The sequence below is a fragment of the Balaenoptera physalus genome (assembly GCF_965194825.1).
Source record: "Balaenoptera physalus genome assembly, chromosome: X".
Taxonomy (NCBI): domain Eukaryota; kingdom Metazoa; phylum Chordata; class Mammalia; order Artiodactyla; family Balaenopteridae; genus Balaenoptera; species Balaenoptera physalus.
In genome coordinates, this window is record NC_138903.1 from 42510932 (window position 1) to 42528049 (window position 17118).

Here is a 17118-nt window from a genome sequence, read left to right on the forward strand (position 1 = left end):
GGTGCTGAACTCTCTCAGCTTTTGCTTGTCTGTAAAGGTTTTAATTTCTCCATCAAATCTGAATGAGATCCTTGCTGGGTAGAGTAATCTTGGTTGTAGGTTTTTCTCCTTCATCACTCTAAATATATCCTGCCACTCCCTTCTGGCTTGCAGAGTTTCTGCTGAAAGATCAGCTGTTAACCTTATGGGGATTCCCTTGTGTTATTTGTTGTTTTTCCCTTGCTGCTTTTAATATGTTTTCTTTATATTTAATTTTTGATAGTTTGATTAATATGTGTCTTGGCGTGTTTCTCCTTGAATTTATCCTGTATGGGACTCTCTGTGCTTCCAGGACTTGATTAACTATTTCCTTTCCCATATTAGGGAAGTTTTCAACTATAATCTCTTCAAATATTTTCTCAGTCCCCTTCTTTTTCTCTTCTTCTTCTGGGACCCCTATAATTTGAATGTTGGTGCGTTTAATGTTGTCCCAGAGGTCTCTGAGACTGTCCTCAGTTCTTTTCATTCTTTTTTCTTTATTCTGCTCTGCAGTAGTTATTTCCACTATTTTATCTTCCAGGTCACTTATCCGTTCTTCTGCCTCAGTTATTCTGCTATTGATCCCTTCTAGAGTATTTTTAATTTCATTTATTGTGTTTTTCATCGTTGCTTGGTTCCTCTTTAGTTCTTCTACATCCTTGTTAAATGTTTCTTGCATTTTGTCTATTCTATTTCCAAAATTTTGGATCATCTTTACTATCATTATTCTGAATTCTTTTTCAGGTAGACTGACTATTTCCTCTTCATTATTTAGGTCTGGTGTGTTTTGACCCTGCTCCTTCACCTGCTGTGTGGTTTTTTGTCTTCTCATTTTGCTTATCTTACTGTGTTTGGGGTCTCCTTTTCACAGGCTGCAGGTTCGTAGTTCCCGTTGTTTTTGGTATCTGTCCCCAGTGGCTAAGGTTGGTTCAGTGGGTTGTGTAGGCTTCCTGGTGGAGGGGACTAGTGCCTGTGTTCTGGTGGATGAGGTTGGATCTTGTCTTTCTGGTGGGCACGTCAATGTCTGCTGGTGTGTTTTGGGGTGTCTGTGGCCTTATTATGATTTTAGGCAGCCTCTCTGCTAATGGATGGGGCTGTGTTCCTGTCTTGCTAGTTGTTTGGCATAGGGTGTCCAGCACTGTAGCTTGCTGGTCGTTGAGTGAAGCTGGGTCTTGATGTTGAGATGGAGATCTCTGAGAGATTTTCGCTGTTTGGTATTACGTGGAACTGGGAGGTCCTTTGTGGACCAGTGTCCTGAAGTTGGCTCTCCCACCTCAGAGACACAGCCCTGATGCCTGGCTGGAGCACCAAGAGCCTTTCATCCACACAGCTCACAATAAAAGTGAGAAAAAATAGAAAGAAAGAAAGAAAGAAAGAGGATAAAATAAAATAAAGCTATTATAATAAAAAATAAGAAAAAAATTATTAAGAAAATTTTTTTTTAATTTTTAAAAATAAATTTATTAATTTTTTATAATAAAAAATAAAAAAATTATTAAGTAACAAATTTATTAAGAAAAATTTTTTAATTTTTTAAAATAAAAATATGAAAAAACTTATTAAGAAAAAAATTTTTAATTTTTAAAAATAGAAAATAAAGAAATAATTATTAAGAAAACATTTATTAAGAAAAAAAAATTTTTGAGTACAAAAAAAAAAAAAAACAACGGATGGACCGAACCCTAGGACAAATGCTGAAAGCAAAGCTATATAAAATCTCACCCAGAAGCATACACATATACACTCACAAAAAAAGGAAAAGGGGAAAAATTAATATATCCTGCTCCCAAAGTCCACCTCCTGAATTTGGGATGATTCGTTGTCTATTCAGGTATTCCACAGATGCAGGTACATCAAGTTGTTTGTGGAGCTTTAATCCACTGCTTCTGAGGCTGCTGGGAGAGATTTCCCTTTCTCTTCTTTGTTCATACAGCTCCCGGGGTTCAGCTTTGGATTTGGACCGGCCTCTGCATGTAGGTCGCCTGAGGGCATCTGTTCTTCGCTCAGACAGGACGGGGTTAAAGGAGCAGCTGATTCGGGGGCTCTGGCTCACTCAGGCCGGGGGGAGGGAGGGGTACGGATGCGGGACGAGCCTGCGGCGGCAGAGGCCGGCACAATGTTGTAGCAGCCTGAGGTGCACCGTGCGTTCTCCCAGCGAAGTTGTCCCTGGATCACAGGAGCTTGGCAGTGGCGGGCTGCACAGGCTCCCGGGAGGGGCGGTGTGGAGAGTGACCTGTGCTCGCACACAGGCTTCTTGGTGACGGCAGCAGCAGCCTTAGCGTCTCATGCCCGTCTCTGGGGTCCGCGCTGATAGCCACGGCTCGCGCCCGTCTCTGGAGCTCGTTTAGGCGGCGCTCTGAATCCCCTCTCCTTGCGCACCACGAAACAAATAGGCAAGAAAAAGTCTCTTGCCTCTTCGGCAGCTGCAGACTTTTTCCCGAACTCCCTCCCGGCTAGCTGTGGCGCGCTAACCCCTTCAGGCTGTGTTCACGCCGCCAACCCCAGTCCTCTCCTGGGGATCCGACCGAAGCCCGAGCCTCAGCTCACAGCCCCCGCCCACCCCGGCGGGTGAGCAGACAAGCCTCTTGGGCTGGTGAGTGCTGGTCTGCACAGATCCTCCATGCGGGAATCTCTCCGCTTTGCCCTCCGCACCCCTGTGGCTGCGCTCAACCCCGTGGCTCCAAAGCTTCCCCCCTCCGCCACCCGCAGTCTCCGCCCGCGAAGGGGCTTCCTAGCGTGTGGAAACCTTTCCTCCTTCACAGCTCCCTCCCACTGGTGCAGGTCCCGTCCCTATTCTTTTGTCTCTGTTATTTCTTTTTTCTTTTGCTCTACCCAAGTACGTGGGGAGATTCTTGCCTTTTGGGAGGTCTGACATTTTCTGCCAGCGTTCAGTGGGTGTTCTGTAGGAGCAGTTCCACGTGTAGATGTATTTCTAATGTATCTGTGGGAAAGAAGGTGATCTCCGCGTCTTACTCTTCCGCCATCTTGCCCAGATCCCCCCTCAATTCTTTTTTAATTGAATGTAACACTGATCCAAACTTATCAAAAGTAGAGGAAAAAAAGTGGGAAGGTAACTAACTACAAATTTCATTTATGTATATCAGTTCATAAATCATACATGAAACAATGTGAAAAATACTGCAGAACAAAAGAATAATTCAGCATAAACAAGTGGGAGTTTTTTTTCTAGGGATGCCAGGAGAGTCAGATGGAAGGAAATCTATTACTGTAAATCATTATACTGATTGATATTAGGAGAAAATTGGATTATCTCCCAGATGTAAAACATATGAGATAAAAAAACCAATGATCAGGACTTCCCTGGTGGTGCAGTGGTTGAGAATCCACCTGCCAATGCAGGGAACATGGGTTCGAACCTTGGTCCAGGAAGATCCCACATGCCGTGGAGCAACTGAGCCAGTGTGCCACAACTACTGAGCCTGCGCTCTAGAGCCCGTGAGCCACAACTACTGAGCCCACGAAGCCACAACTACTGAAGCCCACATGCCTAGAGCCCATGCTCCGCAATAAGAGAAGCCACCGCAATTAGAAACCTGCGCGCTGAAACAGAGTAGCCCCGCCCCCGCTCGCCGCAACTAGAGAAAGCCCAAGCAGCAGCGAAGACCCAACGCAGCCAAAGATAAATAAATAAATAAATAAATAAATAAATAAATAAATAAATAAAATAAAATAAAACTCAGAGGAAAACATAGAGGTTTAAAAAAAAAACCAATGATCATTCCAAATAAAAACTCATAATACACTAAGAATTGTTGGCTATTTGTTTAACTTGATAAAACCAATAATCAGCATCATATTAATGGTGGGACCACAAAAGCTGTTCCATTAAAGTCAGGAAAAAGATGAAATTGGTCCCTGTCAGGACCTGACATGTCTTAGTTAGCCAATGATGGTTAAGAAATTAGAGACTGAAACTAGAGGGACAAATATTGGAGAGGAAAAAATATATAACTTTTTTGAAAAGATAGGTGCCCTGCACATACCAAAACTCTGTGAAAATGAAGAATGTGAAAAACAATAAATGTAAAAAGCTAAAAGAAAATTTAGAATGATAATTATATAAATTTGGGGACAAGGGGTCTTGCCACGTTATTCTTTATAAAGGAAAAGATGGCCATATCTCAACTAGGAGTACTTATAATATGGCAAAAGAAGCCAAGGAAATAATAAAACTATATCAGTGACCTGACACAATTCCAATCATTCACCCCACAGATCTCTAATCACTCACCCCAGAGACCCCCTTCACTAACCTCACATAATCTCCATCACGCACACCATAGACTCCATTACTGACCCCACAGATCTCCATAACTTGGCTTACTGAACCCCAGCCCCCCATCACTAACCCAAGGGGTCATTCCTGGTAAAAGCCAGTATCTAGGTGAGTTCTTGTAACAAAGACCCCTTCTGCTGCTTTTTATCTGTCCCCTTCTCTCAGTCCTCACCTATTTGCCACCACTGTGCATCCTCATTAGCAGCTGTGAAGTCAGTTTCCCATGGCCAACAAGGGCGCCTTTGTGACCACAGGGATTTTGCTCCTGGGGGCTCTTCAGTTGCCGCGGGCACTCAGTGGTGTTCCCCACAGCATTGTGTTCCCAGCGAGTGGCAGATTGGATCTGTCCCTCTGGCAGAGGAGCTGGCCTCTCTCTGGTGGCCTGTCCTTGTACCCTTGGGATGGGACAGCAGGAAGCGGGTCAGCTTTTAGGAGTTTTGGAACTGCCTCGCAGACTGTAAATTTGGAGCAATCTCTCTTCCTGTTTATATAGTTAAATATAGATATAAAAACATAACATTACATAGATTAAATTAATCACATAGATATTGCATAAAGATGTTTTAGCTATGTGATTTATGTAAGGTGTAAAAATAGTTTTCATGAAAATTGTTGAAACTTGTGCTGGTTATATGACAGGTCACTGTACTTTTTAATTACCTTTTGTCCATGTTTAAGTTTCTATAATAAAACTTAAAAAAAAATCATTATTTTGGGACTTCCCTGGTGGCGCAGTGGTTAAGAATCCGCCTGCCAATGCAGGGCACACGGGTTCAAGCCGTGGTCTGGGAAGAACCCACATGCCGTGGAGCAACTAAGCCCATGTGTCACAACTACTGAGCCTGCGCTCTAGAGCCCGGGAGCCACAACTACTACTGAAACCCTTGTGCCTAGAGCCCGCGCTCTGCAACAAGAGAAGCCACCACAATGAGAAGCCCGCGCACCGCATTGAAGAGTAGCCCCGCCCGCCCCCCCACCCCGCTCACCACAACTAGAGAAAGCCCACGTGCAGCAACAAAAATCCAATGCAGCCATAAATAAATAAATAAAAATCATTATTTTGAGAACTGTAATGATAATAAACATGCCTCTGTTACCCAAAGCAAGTTCATGTGCTCTATGCACAGTGAGGCCAAACAAACTGAAAAGTTAGAGTTTGGAGCAGAGAAAGATTCATTGCAGGCCAAGCAAGGAGAATGCGTGGCTCATGATCAAAAAACGCAAAGTCCCCAATGGTTTTTGGGGAGAAGTTTTTAAATAGGCAAAATTTGGGGTGAGGGCTGCAGGGTGTGTGACTTTCTTGTGATTGGTTGGTGGTGAGGTAACAGGGTGGTGCTCCGGAGATCTCGTGCTCAGCCTGAAGTTACCATCCTCCACCTGGTTGGGGGCCTTAGTTCCTGAGGAAGAACTCAAAGATATTGTTATGTATATTCCCTGAGCAGGAACCAGGACCCTGCTTTAATCACTGCACTATTGTTTCTTGACTGCTCCTCCTTTGTTTCTGCATTCCCTCTCTTCCCTAATTAGTAACTGTTTGAATCTGCCCTTTGGAACTCAGGGAAGGTGTAGGAGGCTGAGTGAAGCCTATTTCCTACAAACAAGAAACTGGGGAAACGGAAAGGATTTGTACCCTGGAGGGCCCCACAAGTTCCTGCTCAGTTTCACCTCTTCTCCCTGCTTTTTAAATTGTACTTTTTAATATGTACTTTTCCCCCTTTTCATCCTTACTTTTAGTCCAACTCCAGGCACACTCCTTAAAGCATTGTGTCCTTTATGTCTAGTGACATATAGAATATATATTTCACCATCAGTTAATATTTGTAAGTACATAGGGTGAATTGAAACCGCACAGCTCAGATGGGATTTGAACCCAGCCAAAACTCAGATTGGGACTCGAACCCACTGTCTCTTAATTGAAATCACTCACCTGGTCTCAGGACTTAATCTAGCTTAGGTTCTTTATGTCTTGTCAGAGAAAGAATTCAGTGAGAGACAAAGTGATAGGTTAAGAAGTGGATTTACTTAGAGAGATACACATTCCATAGACAGAATGCGGTCCGTCTCAAAAGGCAAGAGCATCCCCAAAATAAGGGGTGGTTAGTTTCTATGGGCTGAGTAATTTCATAGACAAATGAGTAGGAGGATTATTCCAACTATTTTGGGGAAGGGGGTGGGGATTTCCAGGATTTGGCCACCACCTACTTTTTGGCCTTGGAACTGTCATGGCGCTGGTAGGTGTGTTATTTAGCATATGCTAATGTATTACAATGAGTGTATAATGAGGCTCAAGGTCTACTGGAAGTTGAATCTTCTGCCATCTTGGACCTAATCAGTTCTAATCAGTTTATGTTGTACCCTCAATGACTATGTCATTCTTTTAAAGGTTGTGCCTTGCCCCCTTCCCTCCTGTTTCAGAATCAGCCACTATATTTCACCATTATGCAACTAAATCCTCTTATGACCACTAAATGTCTTCATCTTAAGACTCAGAAAGATGCCCATATATCTAAATATCTATATCTAGATATAAAAGTTATTCTATATATTTCCATATGTGTATATTCATATATATTTTATTTATAAGAAATACATTTGTGTTACACACACATATATGTATATATATGTGTGTGCATATATATATGTATTTTATATATATATATAAAATTGAAACTGAGCAGAACCCTATGGGGCCCTCCTGGGCACAAAAACCTTTCTGTGTTCCTCATTTTCTCATTTGTAGGAAATAGGCTTTATTCCACCACCTCCCTTACCTTCCCTGAGTGTCAGATTGTTACCAAGGCTCTTGCTCCATAATCATACCCCTGCCCCTCCCTCGAATGGAAACCAATTGCTCTTATCTAAGTTTCAAGAGGAAGCTGCAAAGAGAAAAACAACTGGTTAGAACCAACTAGGCCCAAGATGGCAGATTTGACTTCTAGTAGGCCTTGAGTCTCACTATATGTTCATTGTAACACAATAGCAGGCTAAATGACAAACCCACCAGTGCCATGACAGTTGACAATTGCCATGACAACAATCAGAAAAGCCCATACAAGGACTGAAAAGGAGTATTGCCTCAGTTCCTGTCCAAACCACACCCCTGTTCTCAGATAAGTCACGAATATTCCTCCCTCTTTCCAATTCCCTCCCTTTTACCTCAACCCTCCTATATATATGGTGTCTCCACCCAAATTGGGTTGAGAAGTTGATTTGCAAACTAGGTTTCTGCTTCTCCATTCTTTGGCCATTGAATAAAGCTTGTGCTGTTCCAGTCTCAGCATCAGTTTCGTGATTGGCTGTGCGAATCTGATCGGAAAAAGAATCTCCCTGGCCCAGACAAGGCATCTCGGCTGGGGCTAGGACTCTGGTGCGGGTCTGGTCGACCAGTTCGGTAATGAGATCCCACAGGTTAAGGGCTCAGTCCTGCAAGACTACCCTCTCCGCCCTCACTTCAGATGCCAGATTGTCACCTATACTTCTGACCAGTTTCCATGAAGCAGAAATTTGATTAATTCACAGAACTCAGAGAAACATTTTACTTACTACATTACAGGTTTATTATAAAAGAATATAACCTAGGAACAGCCAGATGGAAGAGATGCATAGGGCAAGATGTCTGGGAAGGGGGAGCGGAGCTTCCATGCCCTCTCTAGGTGCACCACTCTCCCCACATCTTCACATGTTCACCAAACTGGAAGCTTTTTATTTCCCCTTCTTACCTGAAGGATAGTTTCACTAGATAAAGAATTTGCACTTGACAACTCTTTTCTCTCAGTACTTTAAAAAATATTATGTCACTAGTGAGAAATCTACTGTCATTTTTTTCAGTCTTTTTCTTTTTTGCATTTAAAAAAATTGAGATATAATTGACATATAACATTGTGTAAGTTTAAGGTGTACAATGTGTTGATTTGATGTGTTTATATACTGCAAAATGATTATCACCATATCATTAGCTAACACCTCTATCCTGTCACAAATTACAGTTTCTTTTTTGTGGTGAGAACAATTAAGATTTGCTCTCTAGGCAACTTTCAAGTATATGATACATTATCACTAGCTATATTCACCATGCTGTGTATTAGATCTCCTTTATTTATCTATTACTTGCAAGTTTGTACCCTTAAACAGTATCTCTGCAATTTCCCCACCCAATCTGCTGTCATTTAAATTGGTGTTCCCCTAGAGATAATGCTTTATTTCTCTCTGGCTGCTAAAAGGGAGCAGATTTTGCCACCCCAAACATGCCTCTTCAGCATATTATTATTTATTTTTTTAATTAATTAATTACTTTAAAATTTATTTTTGGCTGCATTGGGTCTTCGTTGCTGCACGCAGGCTTTTCTCTAGTTGCAGCGAGTCGGGACTACTCTGGTTGTGGTGCGCGGGCTTCTCATTGCAGTGGCTTCTCTTGTTGCGGAGCATGGGCTCTAGGTGCACGGGCTTCCATAGTTGTGGCACATGGGCTCAGTAGTTGTGGCTTGAGGCCTCTAGAGCGCAGGCTCAGTAGTTGTGGTGCACAGGCTTAGTTGCTCTGCAGCATGTGGGATCTTCCCGGACCAGGGCTCGAACCCATGTCCCCTGCACTGACAGGTGGATTCGTAACCACTGAGCCACCAGGGAAGCCCTGGCATATTATTTTAAGCTGCTTATTTTTAAAAAGACAGCAGCCCTGAGAGAAGCTCTGAAAACTGAGTAGAAGTTACCCTTTTGTAAGAGACCTTTACATTTATAAGGGAAATCTCCATTTGTTAGGTGTCTCCCTTCTGTACCAGGAAGAGAAACATGATTTTAAATCTCTAGAACTTCTTATCAATGGAGAAGGCAACAACTTAAATCTACATAACAACCTTACCCCTGTTTACTGTGCTTTTCCTGGTCACCTCCCATAACTGACTTCCCTCCCACCCCCTCCAACATTTTCTTCCACCTTTAGCTGGAAGATAGTATTTAAGGTGATGGCGTTGGCCATTTCAGAGAGTTACTCAGTTTTCCTGGGTATCTCCCATGTATACAGGAGGTATACATGTTATTAAACTTTTGTTTGTTTTTCTCCTGTTAATCTGTCTTATGTCAATTTAACTATTAGACCAACCAAAGAACCTAGAGGAAAGAAGGGAAAATTACCCCACCCCTTCACTGTTTTCAAGTTATTTTCATTGTCTTAGTTTTCAAAAGTTTAATTATGATATATATGTATTTTAAATTTTATTTATTTATTTGGCTGCATTGGGTCTTAGTTGTGGCATGTGGTATCTTTCATTGTGGCGAGTGGGCTCCAGAGCATGCAGGCTCAGTAGTTGCAGCGAGTGGGCTCAGTAATTGTGGCACGTGGGCTTAGTTGCCCCACAGCATGTGGGATCTTAGTTCCCCAACCAAGGATCGAACCCGTGACCCCTGCATTGCAAGATGAATTCTTAACCACTGGACCACCAGGGAAGTCCCCCTAATTATGATATATTTTGACATGAATTTCTTTGGGTTCATCATATTGAGATTCCCTCAGCTTCTTGGATCTGTAGGTTTGTGTCTTTTGCCAAATTTGGAACATTTCATTAATTATTCAAATACTCATTTGGTCTCAGGGTCTTTCTCTTATCTTCCTGGGAATTCCATAATATGAATGCTGGGCTTTTTGTTATTGTCTTACAGGTCTATGAGACTCTGTTTAATATTTTCTGTCAATTTTCTCTCTGTTGTTCAGATTGGGTAAGTTCTATTGATCTGTCTTCAAGTTTACTGATTCTACCTTCTGTCACCTCTGCTCTACTAGTGAGCCCATCCAGTGAGGTTTTTATTTCTGTCATTGCCCTTTTTGGTTCTATAATATCCATTTGGGGTTTTAAAAAAATAACTTCTTTGCTGAGATTCTTCTCATTTTTCATTTGTTCCAAGAGAATTTGTAGAGTTTGTAATTGATTGTTGAAACATTTTTATATTGGGTGCTTTACAATCTTGTCAGATAATTTGAACATGTGAGTCATCTCAGTGTTGGCATCCGTTGATTGTCTTTTCTCATTCAAGTTGTTATTTACTTGGTTCTTGATGTGACAAATGATTTTCTATTGTATTCCAGGCCTTTGTCTATGATGTTAGGAGACTATGGGTCCTATGAAAATCTTTCATTTTAGCAGTCAGTCACCCTGTTTAGGTTTGGCATGAAAGTTTCGGCCTAATTTTGGTGCTGTGGTTCCAATGGCAGTTTAATCTTCTGAGCCTTTGTGGTGTTATTTTTATCTGCTTGGACTATCTGGTGCCTCTGGGGCTCTCACTTGCCTTTGCTGGTGCTGCTTAAGGGTGAGAAGGATTTCTACAGGCCAGGCCTCTGGGTGTTCCTCAGTGGTAGAGGGATGTGATGAGCTCCACTGACCAGTGCCTTCTGGCTGCCCAGGTGTCTCTGTGCAGCCAGAAGGGGAATCTCAGGTCAAAGTGGCATCCTGGGTCAGGATGATTGCTGTGGCTAGGTCCCTCTTGCTGGTTCTGCCCCTCTTGCCTGCCTGGCGACTCTGGACAGGGGAGAGGTTTTCCAAGTCTGGTCGACTGGTTGGATCCTTCTTTCTAGTTTCACCCACCAGCATCATGTTTCCTGTTGGGAGAAGGGAATCTCAGGCCTCTTGGGCCTTCAAGGTAAAAGAAGTTTCCAGCCTGGCCTCTTGCTGTGGCTGCATCTCTCCAGCAGTTCCCCCCTGCCTGGTTCTTTCAACTTGACCACCATCAATGGCATATTGCCTAGAATTGTGCCATTTGATATTGGAGACACCAGCCACGTGTGGCTACTGAGCACTTGAAATGAGGCTAATGAGACTGAGAATTGATTTAAAATTTTATTCATTTTAATTAACTAAAAATTTAAAATAGATACTCAAGTGGAAGATCCAGTGCTTCAATAAAATGCAATACAATTTTGGATTAAAAGATCTGAAATGATGTCTTGTCCCCATTGACCACGTATTGAGAGTCACAACCTTTCCCTGGCAAACCTTTCAAATACCTAGCTGCCATCTGAAAGAAAAACTGTTCTAAATGTAATGTTATACATTTTGGTAATATTAGACATTTATTCTGTTAAAAAAATACTCAATTCAGTTATTGGAAAACTTTTAAAGTATGTTTGAAACAACCTGTGAATATTAATCTACATTTTCTTTTTTAAAAAAGATTATTTATTTGGCTGTGCCGGGTTTTAGTTGCAGCATGTGGGACCTAGTTCCCTGATCAGGGATTGAACCCGGGCCCCTTGCATTGGAAGTATGGAGTCTTAACCACTGGGCCACCAGGGAAGTCCTTAATCTACATTTTCATCTGTAAATTTTATGAAGTCTACATATAAATCAAGTATTTTGATGAAAATTTAGCATTCAAATTGAGATGTGTTGTAAGTATAAAATACACATCTGATTTCACAGGCTTACTACAACAAAAAGAATGCCAAATATCTCATTAATAATTTAAAAAATTGATTACATGTTGAAATGATAATGTTTTGGATATGTAGTTTAAATATATTATTAAAGTTAATTTCATTTGTTTCTTTTTCTTTAATGTGTCATCTGTCTGCAGCACCGCATGCTAAGTTTCCTCCTCCTTTTCCACCTGTGTTGGAAATTGAGGCTGATGCTCTGTTTGTTTGTTTGTTTTAGTTTGGTTTTTTGGCCACGCTGAGCGGCTTGCAGGATCTTAGTTCCCTGACCAGGGATTGAACCCGGGACACGGCAGTGAAAGCACCAAGTCCTAAACGCTGGACCACCAGGGTAATCCCCAGGCTGCTGCTCTGTGTCAAAGTGATTTAGATTCTCCAGGCAGGAGTAAGAATTTTCATTCTTTTTTTTTTTTAACACCTTTATTGGAGTATAATTGCTTTACAATGGTGTGTTAGTTTCTGCTTTATAACAAAGTGAATCAGCTATACATATACATACAATTTGGAACAGCAAAGTTATTTCTACATAGTAACAGAGATGTTCACATTTCATTAGTCAGGGAGACTAAAGTCTGCCTCCCACACAGAGCCATTGGCCAGCTGCACCACCTGCCCAAAGCAACCTCAAGCCTTTGCTCCCACCCACTTCCACTTCCCTCACACAGCTGTGTCATCTATCTGCACCCCCGCAGGCTATGCACTGCCCCCTCCCTGCACTGGACAATGAGGACCTCACTGATTTACAGACCAGGAAGCCTCATATACCTAGGGAAGCCAGAGCCCCATTCTTACTCAGCCATTGGTTAACTGTGCCTTTTGTCTACAGCCTCTCAGGTGCCACTTTGGCTGCCTTCTTTCACATGGCCGTGGGGGTTACTACCTAGCATCAGTTTACTATAGGCTGAAGAAGCTAAAGCCCAATTTCTGCAGTCATTGGCTAACTATTTTTCTGTAGCAACTCAGGCTAGACCCTGCCTCTCTCACTCTGCACATAGCAACAGGGGCTTCTCCCTAGTAACAGGCTGCTGCTTCATCCCATTGGCCACCGGAAACTAGATCCCACCTTTCGTACACAGCCATTGGCCAGCTGTACCATCTATCTACAACCCCTCAGACTTGGTCTAGACAAGAGAGCTCAAATTGCTGGCTTCCATTAACTCTTCCACCACCACTGCTCATATGGTAGGACCTTGAATTTGGTCATTTGTTATCTGACCAACCATCAACGACTCTCTTGTCAAAATCTAAAATTCAGGCTCCTGTAATAACACTTCTACTACCTTTGGACCAAATTTCAACCCTATCAGTATTGCTCTAGTCTGACCTGTAATCTACAGCTCTGATAATTCTTCCACCATCAATGCCTTTCTCGTATCTTTTAGCATTCAGCCTTTAATTAACTATTCCTCCATCAATGTCTCTCTGATCTGGAGCTTGAACCCAGGCCTGTTAATTTTTCCACCATCAATGCATACTAGGACTGATCTCAAACTCGACATCTGTGAACCTTCCAACATTAATGACCTTGATAAAGTCCATCTGATAAAGACCACAAGGGTCACATCCATAGTTGGACAGAAATGGGTTTTTTTTAAAACAAGTTTTTTTAAAATTTATTTATTTATTTATTTTCAGCTGCGTTGGGTCTTCGTTGCTGCATGTGGGCTTTCTCTAGTTGCGGCAAGCAGGGGCTACTCTTCATTGCAGTGCGCGAGCTTCACATTGCAGTAGCTTCTCCTGTTGTGCAGCACGGGCTCTAGGCTCACGGGCTTCAGTAGTTGTAGCACGCGGGCTCAGCAGTTGTGGCTTGCGGGCTCTAGAGGGCAGGCTTGGTAGTTGTGGCACACGGGTTTAGTTGCTCCGCAGCGTGTGGGATCTTCCCGGACCTGGGCTCAAACCCATGTCCCCTGCATTGGTAGGTGGATTCTTAACCACTGTGCCACCAGGGGAGCCCAGAAATGGGTTTTAACTTGCTGCAGCAAGGGAGACCACACACTGTAGGAATTGTGGAGGATCTCACTTAGGGTGGCCAACTTGTTTTAGTTTTGCCTGGGACTTTCCTGATTTTAGCACTGAAGTTCCCTTGTTCCAATAAACCCCTCAGTCCTGGGCAAACAGGTATGGTTGATCACCCTAGTCTCACCAATCAAAGGAAGAAATAGAATTATGGTAAGTCCCCTACATACGAACAAGTTCCATTCTGAGAGCGCGTTTGTAAGTCCAATTTGTTCGTAAGCCCAACAAAGTTAGCCTAGGTACCCAACTAACACAATTGGCTATATAGGACAGTACGGTAATAGCTTTATAATACTTCTCACACAAATAATACATAAAAAACAAACATAAAAAATAAAGAAAACATTTTTAATCTTACAGTACAGTACCTTGAAAAGTACAGTAGTACAGTACAACAGCTGGCATACAGGGCCTGGCATCAAGTGAACAGCAAGAAGAGTTACTGACTGGAGGAGGGAGAGGAGGTGGGAGATGGTAGAGCTGAAGGATCGTCAGCAATGGGAGACGGAGGGCAAACTGCAATTTCACTCACGCCTGACATTCATGGCACAGGTTCTGGTTCCTTGCTGGATTCAGTTCTATCTAGCCTCTTTTTTCGTCACAGATGGCATGGTAGCACTGGATTGCATTCTGAACGGCTGCTGCAAGCTTCGTGTACTGTTCTACGTTCGGGTTCTGTGCCTCAAAAACTAACAGTGCCTCCTCAAATAAAGAAAATCCCCTTGCCATTTCCTGCATCGTGAATCTCTTCGGTTCTTCAGTAGTACCAACTACATCACCGCTGCTTTTACACTTGCTTCCGGACATCCTGGGCTTGAAATAAAGATACTGTACTCCTGTACTGTATACAGTATGGTACTGTAAAGTACATAAAAGCACAACCACTTATAGAGGATGCACACACATGACAATGTACACCAGACATGTGAGCTAATTTACGTGATTGGACATGTGAACGCACGTCAACATCTTCGAAAGTTCGCAACCTGAAGGTTGTATGCAGGGGACTTACTGTACTACAGGATGTTGGGGAAGAGTGGAGTTCAGTTAAAATTTAAATGAAGCAGTGTACTGATTAGCCCACAGCAAAGTAGGTTGGTATGTAAAAGAGTCAATGTCAAGTCTGGACTGTGAGGTGGATCCAGGGTCCTTTTTATTTAGAAACGCTAAATTAAAAAAAAGATGTGACATACTGTCTGCTAAGGTTTCCACTACAGATGCAAGAAAAAAGTGTCCTTATGCTTTCTGTCTGTCTGATTGTGGCAACCCAGATTGAATGGGGGAATACAGGGAAAAATTGCAACTGACAAATAACCTTGTGAACAGTAAAAGCCTCCTTTATTTCAAAGAAGAGTTTATAAGAACAGTATTGGAAAATTATTCCCCTACACCCTTACCTTCTGATTTTACTTTTAAAAGCATAAGGGTCCAGTCTAAGCATGGTGGGGAGGGATAGTTAGGGAGTTTGGGATCAGCATGTACACACTGCTATATTTAAAATGGATAACCAACAAGGACCTACTGTATAGCACAGGGAACTCTGCTCAATGTTATGTGGTAGCCTGGATGGGAGGGTAGTTTGGGGGAGAACGGATACGTGTATATGCAAGGCTGAGTCCCTTTGCTGTGCACCTGAAACTGTCACGACATTGTTAGTCGGCTATACTCCAATATAAAATAAAAAGTTAAAAAAATAGATGTGACATGTTTGCTTCAGATACCCCTTATTTGAAGCTCTGAACCTGGGTTGGAAATCGAGTCTGCTTCTCTGTGTCAACGTGACTTGGATCCTCCAGGCAAGAGTGGGATGTTTTATTCTTACTGACATAATTTCAATTAACAAAGCTTCTGATAGTCTATGATTTTAGAGAACAAGTTTTCTGGGACTAGGGTAAGGCAAGAGAGACATTCACTTCAAAGTGCAAAATTTAAGGGGGCACCAAAAAACTCAGTAATCAAAACAAATAACATTTTAGTGCAATATTTTCAAAAGTCAAAATACAAGAACATTGATGATTGAATCATTAATAGAGAACATGAAGCCAGATCAGAAAAATGCAACATAGGTGTTGGTAGAGTTAAGAAAGGTTCAGGTTTGAGATCAGCTCAGAGAGGCATTGATGATGGAAGTAAACAGGGTCTAGGATTTGAGACGTTGACCAGAAGTCACAACAATAATAAGTTTTGGCAATTTATGTCGAGGTGCGTGTGTTACAATAATATTCTCATATTTGCCGTTCTGTCTTTCATCCAGTTCATAAATACTGCTGAGGAGACAGAGAAAATGGGATAATCTGAGAGGCTAACATTCTAGCTCTCCAGATTGTTGAGCTGAGGTCCAGAGAAAGGAAATGAATGTCCTCAGGGTACCCAGCAATCCATACTCAAGCTTAGCCAGGGTCTACATGCTGGGTTGGAAACACCTTATGCAGGGAAAAGAGCTCTTTCCCTCTTGTCAGAGTAGGCTCCCTGCAGGAGGGTGTACTAGGACTAGCTTATAAAGACTGTGTATAGGAGTTCAGAGGTGAAGAACACCCAGAATTCTCTTCTCTCCCAAGAGTCAGTAGCAGCTCCTGAATTTCCATATAAGAGAGGCTAACCTGGTTGACAGCAGGTGTTGGGGGCATGTCTTGGAGATGCATTTTCATCGAAAGTGTGCTTAAAATGTTTTCTAAATATTTTTCTATTGATAATTTGCTGAAAAACATTAGTTGTCCAGATCAAAGGCTAGTATTATTATTCTCACCTACTATCATTTCAGTGGGGTAATGGAGATTGAGGGGGATTAAAGACCCCTCCATATCTGTTCCACAGTCCGTCAAAAGGAGACTGTACCACCTTGACTCCTCCCCTCTCTTCTACAGTGGTCTCGCCCAGGAGGGACTTTTCCCCCCTCTTCCCAGTGGTATCTCCCTTGAAGATCAGGACACATCTCCCCTCCCCCCCGGGTTGGGGTTTGGCACCTCTGCTTCTGTAAACTTTGCACAAACCTATAGAACTCGGTTCCAAAGACCAGCTTCTCCTGGAAGCTTGTCTTCAGAAAGTTTCTACCCATGAACGACACCCCCCTCCGTCGCCTATGGAACAGCCCACTGTACGGAATGGATGCTATGATGGCGGCCCTCAGGGTGGAAAGCCTCGGCGCAGCCATGTTCCTCTCTCGGCACCGCTGCTCATGGACAAAGTCTCTGCAGATCCATAACAGCACCTTGTTCAGAGTGAGTAGACCACAGTCGCACAGCTCTTGTGTGATCGTGTGCGAAATTAACAGCCCCAGAAGGGGCAGGTTCAGAGGTGAGGACAGGAAACGGAAGTGGCCCTCAGAGGCTGTTTAAGTCTTGTTGGCGCGCGGCACTAAAGCGAGTGC

The 17118-nt window shown here is 42.7% G+C and overlaps 1 protein-coding gene across 2 annotated transcripts in view; it reads left to right on the forward strand.

Moving 5' to 3' along the window:
* The first annotated feature begins 8104 nt into the window (after nucleotides 1-8104).
* Nucleotides 8105-17118, forward strand: part of ZNF157 (zinc finger protein 157) — a 51790-nt gene continuing 42776 nt past the window's right edge. The window contains exons 1-2 of one of the 2 annotated variants that reach the window (XM_082446599.1): nucleotides 8105-12120; nucleotides 16616-16969. The gene's annotated coding sequence lies outside the window, so the exon portion shown is untranslated. Of the gene's footprint in view, nucleotides 12121-14923; nucleotides 16970-17118 lie in introns of those variants that run through there. The other variant, XM_082446597.1, reaches the window with a different exon arrangement.